This window comes from Xyrauchen texanus, chromosome 11 (genome assembly GCF_025860055.1).
Source record: "Xyrauchen texanus isolate HMW12.3.18 chromosome 11, RBS_HiC_50CHRs, whole genome shotgun sequence".
In the NCBI taxonomy this organism is placed as follows: domain Eukaryota; kingdom Metazoa; phylum Chordata; class Actinopteri; order Cypriniformes; family Catostomidae; genus Xyrauchen; species Xyrauchen texanus.
Window position 1 is genome coordinate 37,797,073 of NC_068286.1, and position 8,662 is coordinate 37,805,734.

At 34.5% G+C, this 8,662-nt stretch overlaps 1 long non-coding RNA gene across 1 annotated transcript; it reads left to right on the forward strand.

Moving 5' to 3' along the window:
- Positions 1 to 3,626: 3,626 nt before the first annotated feature.
- LOC127651185 (uncharacterized) lies at positions 3,627 to 7,599 on the forward strand. The gene is made up of 5 exons (XR_007971532.1): positions 3,627 to 3,670; positions 3,822 to 3,866; positions 3,942 to 4,010; positions 4,099 to 4,139; positions 7,582 to 7,599. It is a non-coding gene; the product is annotated as an uncharacterized LOC127651185 (long non-coding RNA).
- Positions 7,600 to 8,662: the final 1,063 nt, after the last annotated feature.

Below are 8,662 nucleotides of genomic sequence, written 5' to 3' on the forward strand. Positions count from 1 at the left end.
AAAACCATAATTCTTTATATCTGTAATTTAATTTTCAGTAGATTAATTTTACAATGACCTCTGATACTGTTGCAAGCCGAATTCACTTTTATTAATTTGCAGGGTATGAAGTGTTGATATCAATAATTACATTTTCACTAGTTAGTTTGCTAATTCTTGATATCAAGAATATCATTTTCACTTGTGGAAATGGCAATTGCTGTTATCATTAATTAAATTTCCACTAGTACAAACGTGATTTCTTGATGTAAAAATGACATCATCACACGCAGAAATCACATTCTTGATATCAGAAATGTGATTTCAACTAGTTAAACATATCTTTTTATATTTATAATTTAATTTTCACTAGTGAAGTTTCACACTGATATGTCATTCACTCTTATTTAAATGCAATTATTGATATCAACAAACAATTCTTTACTTACTAGTAAGAATGTAATTTCTACTAGTGGATATGCCCATTTTTTATATCAAGAATTTAATTTCTACTAGTGGATATGCCCATTTTTTATATCAAGAATTTAATTTCTACTAGTGGAAATGCCCATTTTTTATATCAACAATTGAATTCCAACTAATAAAAATGCTAATTTTTTTATATCAGTAATTCAGTAGTGAATTACTGATATAAAAGTCAGTAATTTTCACTAGTGACCATTTAAATTTCTGATATCTGTAATGTAATTGTTACTAGTAAGATAGTCTTGTTAGATATCATTAAATACACTCCAAATTATTGATATCTGAATTCCACTTCCAGTTATCAGAAATACCAAATGTAACATGTTGAAATTAAATTACTTATATCAGAAATTACCATTTTCACTAGTTGTAATTCAACTGTTGATATCAAGTATGAACGATTTACTAGTAACAGTGTATTTATTGAGACCAGTAAAGGGAGATCTACAAGTAACAGTTATTGCCTAATAATAGCCTTTGCAACTAGTGACAATAGAATTACTGATATCTTTAATGTAATTTTAACAGGTAAAAATACTATTATTGATATCTAGAAATACAACTGTAACAGGTAAGAATAGCTATGGTAATGATTTTATGAATAAAAATGATACCTGGTTTTCCCATTAAGCCACTTTTGGCACCAATTGTAGCAGGTTATAAAATGGAGGGAGACATTCCATGTGGGTAAAAACAGCTCGTTTTTTTAAGTTTTATTTTTATGTTTCAGAAACGGAATATGAGAATTAATTAAAAACAATTGTCCATTGTTAAAAAAAATATATAAATAAAACAATATTAGATTTGCATATGTGGCCAGCACTGCAACGCCCCTTTCATCTGATTGGCCAACCCGCTCCGTCTTCTTCTGCATTAATCCTTTTAGCCAGAATAACAGTTCGTATACCGGTACAATTAAATATTGTACCAAACTACCACTCACTGTAAACTACACATAACATACGCAGAACAATATTGTTGCTGGGAACCAAACTGGTGCTGTAGCAAGGTGTTGTCCCTAATGGACGACGTATAAGAGATAACAAGCCACATCATATGCTGACTGGGAGTTTAGTCTCATATGTGTAATATATAATTTTTATATTGAATAAATTGTATGATTTTGTAATACATTTGTTTTCATGATGTTTTAATAAATGTAATGGCGAATGGGATTAAGGGAGTACAGAATGAACAGGTGTAAATTGTTTTCATTCCAACTAACATTTTATAAACTAAAACCTTCATGAATGCTGCAATATACTGCTCATTATTCATAAATAAGTGTCGTTGGGACCAAATCACCTTTTTAAAGAGTTGCTACTACCGTACTGAAAAAGTAATGTATGTATGCGCTTTTCAAATTATCCAATTGCACAATTATTTCCCTTCAAAGCCGATTGACAGGAACATTTACCCTTCACTCAAAAAATATTTTAGCATAATATTTTATATATATACATACAGGGCTCTATGCTAAGGAATCTTTCTACTGGGCCTATCGGGCCAGTGCTTCAGACTTTTACTTGCCCTGCCAAAATTGTCTCTGGCCCCAAAACAAAAATAACAAATAGCTGAAATAGCTTTATTGTATAAAGTTAATATATATATATATATATATATATATATATATATATATATACACACACACACACACACACACACACAGGTGGCTAAAAGTTTGGGATTTCACTCTTATGGAAAGAAATTGGTACTTTTATTTATCAAAATGGCATTCAATTGATCACAATGTACCAAATAGTTTTCAGCAGTGTTTGACATAATGACAAGTGATTTTCTAGTATCAAACTAGCAATTTGGCATGATTACTCTAAGATAATGTGTTGGAATGATGGCTGCTGGAAATTGGGCCTGTCTAGATTAGATAAAAATGACTTTTTTCAAATAGCGATGGTGCTGTTTTTTACATCATTAATCTCCCGACTATAATTTGTGATCAGCTGAATGCCACTATGGTGAATTAAAGTACCAATCTCCTTCCAAACCATCTGTACTTTATTCCAACCTTTTGGCCATCAGTGTGTGTAATACAGTATTTTTTTATTAGATTCGTTCAAATTTGTTTACGATTCATTCAGATTAATTTCTGTAAATCACACTTAGGTGGCAGTAAATCAACATCTTTCATGTGTTTTGAGTCATTAAATCATTGATAAAGCACAGAGGCCTAAACAAGTCTGATTATTCTTTATTCAAACCTGCATGTCTACTAAGAGACTTTATCAGTGTTTAAATATCATGTGTTTTCCCTGCAAATGACAACAAAGTATATCATTTTGTGAACTGCTGTGCACCATCAAGTAATATACAAAAATACAACATAGCCTGAAAGTAATTACTGGTTATATTCTGATGTCATTGTAATACCTTTCTCTCCTTACATGTCTCTGTCACTCGGTCATAATAATCATAATGATCCTTGCTCATTCGTAAATTGAATGAGGAAATGGGGCGTATTAGTTCAGTGGCTCAAACCAATGAAATGCTCCGTAACAGCCCACACTCCAATGCTATTGGCTCACACTATAGTCAGTCTTGTGGGGAAAGCAACCAAAGTGCCTCAGGATTCAAACAATTGAAGTCCTGCTGCTGCAGCTGTTTAGAAGAGATATATCCAGCTGCAGACCCGCAGCACCACCAGTTTCAGAACCCCAGTTTCAGAACCCCAGCACCAGAACCTGAAGTGAGGGGCGGAGTTATTGGCAATGAGACAAGCATGGCAGAGAGCATGGTGAGTTGTGTAACATTGTCTAACGTTTTTGACATCATGTGGTGAAAAAGTCAATGTGTGTGTTCAAGTTTTGCCATTCAAGAGTTTAATAAACTTGCTTAATGGTTACTTGCATGATGTTCTGATTTTGCATGCTGTGACAGTTTTTACAAGAAAGACCCAAATACTGTTGACTGTGTTTTTGCATGGATTCAGAGCTTCAAACTGTGTGCTGCACAATGTAACTTCATATTAACAAATCTGTTTTATTATTTTTGTATTTTTGTTGCAGTAAGATGACAGCCAAAATTGCACCTGGCACATGGGTGCTACTGAAAAACAAGGTTGGTCATAAAGAAGTCTGCTAAAGTTGGGACTGCTGAAGTGTCAAACCCTTAATAAACTCCTGCTTTTTTTTTTTAGGATATCCCCCAACAGATTGGTGGTGTAGACTGTGGAGTCTTCATGTTGATGGTGAGACATTGTTTTGATATAATTAAACCAATGATTGGTGTGGTGGTGTTTTTATTTACATTTTTTAAAGTTGTTAAATACGGAACAAGGAAGAATTTTTTTAATTTGACGTTTACAGAGATAATGTTCCTTAATTTTTGCTGTTTTCCAGTATGCTCTACATCTTGTCTTGGGAGCACCCTTTGATTTTACATCTGTAAGTAATTACCAGTTCAAGTAATTGACCTTTATGATGTTGAAATATCAAGATTTCTCTATTTTTGTCTTCCAGTGCGACTTTCCAAACATACAGAGATGGTGGGCTTATTCTTCTGGAGAACTTTGGGGTTTTCTCTGAAAGGTAGATACTGGACATTTACTCCAGCCCACCGTTACATTTGCACCCTCTTCTGATCAATTTTAAATTAACGAAGATATATATATTCCAGTGCAGAAACCGTACAAGAGTCCCTTCCATGTGAAGAACAAGGTACGCTTAGCAGCAGTGAGGCGGTGTGTATATATATATATATGCACGGGCGTAATTTCCTATGGGGACAGGGGGGACATGTCCCCCCCACTTTTCAAAATCCCGTTCGTGTCCCCCCCACTTTCAAATTCGTTTGTTATTTTTTTTTAACCGCGCGCCGTCATCGCCACGGAGGAGCAGGACCGAGCAGAATACAGACATCCTGCCTGTCTCTGTCAATGCGCGGCGTCTGCGTGCCTGTACGTGGACGCCGCGCATTGACAGAGACAGGCAGGAACGCCTCGCACACTCTTAATAGTGTAACTGTAAGCGCACTGAAAGTTCTACTGAGCAGCCGGTATCGCAGTAGTCAGTCATGAAACGCCAGCAACAGGTTTTAATATCTTCATGGATGAAAAAAAGAAAGGAGATGTGAGTTGGTTGATTCAGTAAATTAGATCAGGTCAGGGTAATTTTTATTTTGTCTACACCTGTTGATACTAACATTGACTGAGCTAACGTTAACATACATTGTTGCTAGGTAACTTCAAACTGTTAGCTAAACATTTAATGTTGCCTAGCCCTAGAACATTCTGTGTACCATGAAAACGAGTCCACTTTAAACCGCAGCGTTTTCTGTCAGCAATGTATGACAAGCAGACTCTGGCTGCTAGTTTATTGTTATTCTCAACTCAACTCATTATACTCAGATGCAGAAATATTTTTTAAAGTCTTAATAATAAATGTTTTTCTAAACTTGAGCTATTGTTGTTCACTTACAATATTTGTTCATTTAAAATGTAAGTTAATTTTAAAAAATATCTGCTCGACATTCGTAATCCGCAAACTACGGAGGCGTATTGCATTCACTTGAGAAAAAAAATCTACTCTGTTTTTCTGAATTAACTGACTTAATTATCTCAGAATTACGAGATAATTTTTCATTAAAAAAATATTTTGTTCTGTTTTTCTGAATTAATGAGATCCCTCAAAATCCTGCCAGGAGCTCTATTTTAGCTGGATTGCATGGAAGTAAACATGTCCCGCCTTTCAAGTTTAATCCGGTTTTATTTTACTTTGTATAGTCGTCTGAGACTTGGATGCTATGAATTTATAGAGATATATTTTAAACTTGGCCTTCAATACAAAGACATTACTGTCTATGACATTTGTAATACTGTCATGGCTGAGACACGCTTTGATCTTCCAAAGGACACTAATCAAGCAATAGACTTGTACTTGCATTTAACACGAGAACTACCGGAAGTCTATAACTACTAGAATGGCCATAGTGGTCATTCTGACCGTTCATACTAGACTGGACCAAATGTCATGTCATATTTACATTCGAAACTTCTATTGAGGTTTTAGAATGAAGCTTCTAATGTCTGTCGTCATATTTTATGGCGTCATCACCCTAAAAATGTATTGAATAAAATAGAATGGATTAAATGGAGCCTAGCTTAACGCAGATAGTCCTACATAATACTGATCTTTTTTGTAATATATAATAGTGCTAGACTATATAAATACATAGCCTATATATATTATATATTAGCTAGACTGCCCCGGAAGGTGCGTGCCTCGCTTTGTGTACAGCAAGTTTTTTCCACCACAGTGAAAATGGTTTTGAAAGTCTAAACGCCAACAAACATGGATTGAGGCGAATATTTCGTTAGATAAAAACATGTTGTGAATTTTGGAAATTATTACATCTATCCTTTTTCAAAACATGTTGACTTTTGGACTTTACAACGCTCTGGAGTTATTGGAAATTGGAAACAATCCATGTGTAGCCGCCACTGGAATCAAAATCCATGAATAAATGAATCTGTTATATTAATAATAAACACCAGGACACCGAAATTTTAATTCTAATGAATGTGAAAATGTAATAGTTCATCGACAACCACAGAACTTGCTATTGTAGCTAATTACAGATACAAATTTGATTATTTATATTAAATTATTCTCCTAAAAGGGGGCCCCTTTTTTGTTCAAGTGAGCCCACTTTTAGGAGAATTCGTTCATAATGATTTTATAGCATATTATTTTCATTATAGTTTTACAGCATGATATTTTTGCTCACAGTAAAACAAATATTGCTTTCTAAATCAGTTCGTTTTCCCACAGTTTAGCTGAATGTTCATATTCTTTATTAACTGTTTTGGCCATTTTGGGTTTGGCCTATATGTGTTTCATACATGTCTAATGTTTTTACTATGCATTGAAATACACATTGGTGATGTTTTTATAAGCTATTGTATTGATTTGTTTTTATTTTACAAAGAGAATAATTTAATATAAATAATCAAATTTGTATCTGTAATTAATATAATAGCAAGTTCTGTGGTTGTCGATGAACTAATACATTTTCACATTAGCTCCCATAGAGCTCCTGGCAGGATTTTGAGGGATCTCATTAATTCAGAAAAACAGAACAAAATATTTTTTTAATGAAAAATGATCTCATAATTCTGAGATAATTAAGTCGTTAATTCAGAAAAACAGAGCAAAAACTTTTTTCCATGAAAAATTATCTCGTAATTCTGAGATAATTAAGTCGTTCATTCAGAAAAACAGAGTCGATTTTTTTTCTCAAGTGAATGCAATACGCTTCCGTAGCAAACAGCCGCTGACTGTCCGACGGTAACAAGGTTGTGCTGTTTAGGATCCCGCCTCATGAGGAGAAATGAAAACAAATGAGCGCAGCACACAGAAATTCAGTGAACAGCAGTAAAAATTCATGTAGAGTTTTTATATTTATACAGTTAAGCAACATCACACGACCAAGAGTGTGGAATACCACCATGTGACACCAATTTCATATGACAGTTAAATAAACAAGGAAATAATATTAAGTCACTTACATTTTATACGCTATATTGACTCTCACAGGAACACGTAAAGTGTTTTCATTACTGAATGATTCAGCGTTTTGAACGAATCGGTTGAGTCAAAGATTCAATGACCCATATAAATGCCTAATTCCTGAACAAATCAGCAGTTTGAATGAATCGTTTGAATAAATGACTCACTCATTAAGACGTTCGCCTGCCGCCTCCTACTGATGATTTAGTTTCTTGTTTAAAAGTATTTTTGACTTTATAAAATGATTCTCTCAAGTCTTGGCTATTAAACAATAAATAAGGTAAGACATATTTTTCTTATATATAGTTTAGTATCCTATTATTCTTTTTGGCAAAATTTATCATTATAAACAACTTTATATCCATTTCCTGGATTTTGTATCGCCATAGTCCCTAAATGTAGCCTATATGTAGATGGAGGAAATGGGATTCAAATAGAAAACATTTTTCGATCGAGAACATCATTGTGTCCCCCCCACTTCTCAAACCAAAGTTACACCCTTGTATATATGTATATATAATCTCTTAACATATAATACATTTATATGTCACATTTATAAAGTCACATTTTCCTTTAATATTCTGTAATGAAGGAGCTCCCAATAATCCGGCACATGAAAGAACCTGTGAAATGGCTCCATTCCAACAGCCATCTGCTCAGGGGTCCAGTGGAAGAGCCTCTTTTCATTCCAATGAATGAAGACGACAAGGAAAAGGCCCGCAACAATCTCCTGGAACAGTCAGAAGCTTCCAGAGAGCCCTTTCTATTTCATGTTGTGTTCAGGGATGACATGGAGTTATTTTTGCAAGAATGTAAGGACAAAATGGGCCTGAGAGTGAATTCCTCATTTGATACATTTTAAGTTTAATTTATACAGGATTGTCATGATAAAGTGGGCCTAGGGGTGAATCGGTCATTTGTTGTATATATTTGTATTGTTTCTTTTAAAATGATGCTGAATTTTCTCTCTTTTTTAGTTTTTTGACATGTTTTATTTTACATAAAGAAAAATGCATGCTGCACATGTTCTTGTGAAATAAAGTATATTTTATATAAAATGCCCATAAGTTTCAAGCATTATTTTTCACCATCATGATCAGGAAGTAACTCTCATAATACAATGAAACAAATAACTATATACAATTATATTACACAAGATCAATGTTTTAAAATGCTTATTGTACTGTACCTTAATGTATCATTATAACATACGTATAAAGTATGATGTTTCGTTTGTAATAAAAGCAAACTACGCTCCAAAACGTTAGGTGGCGCTACTCGGTTTAGAACGTAAGCTCCGCCCCTCACTTCATGTTCTGGCGCTGGGGTTCTGAAACTGGTGGTGCTGCGGGTCTGCAGCTGGATACTATTGGTTTAGAACAGTTACGTGCTGATTGCAAAGTTACATAATTTTAGGCTGAAGCCCTCCTAAAAAAGACTTAATAACGCCGATGGCTGCTGCTAACACACTTGGAAATAAGTGAGGACAGTTTTAGGACTGCTCGTGCGCTCACGAGCCTGTTCCTCACCGCTTCCAGTATATTATACACTCGCGCGTCATTGCAAGCTAAATATAGTCAAGCTCTCTGTTCTCTGAGTGCTCGGTTTTGTTTACTCCGTCAGTGGCGTTGACGCACTTAAAGCTCTACTGGGGCACAGGCCCCCCATTACTC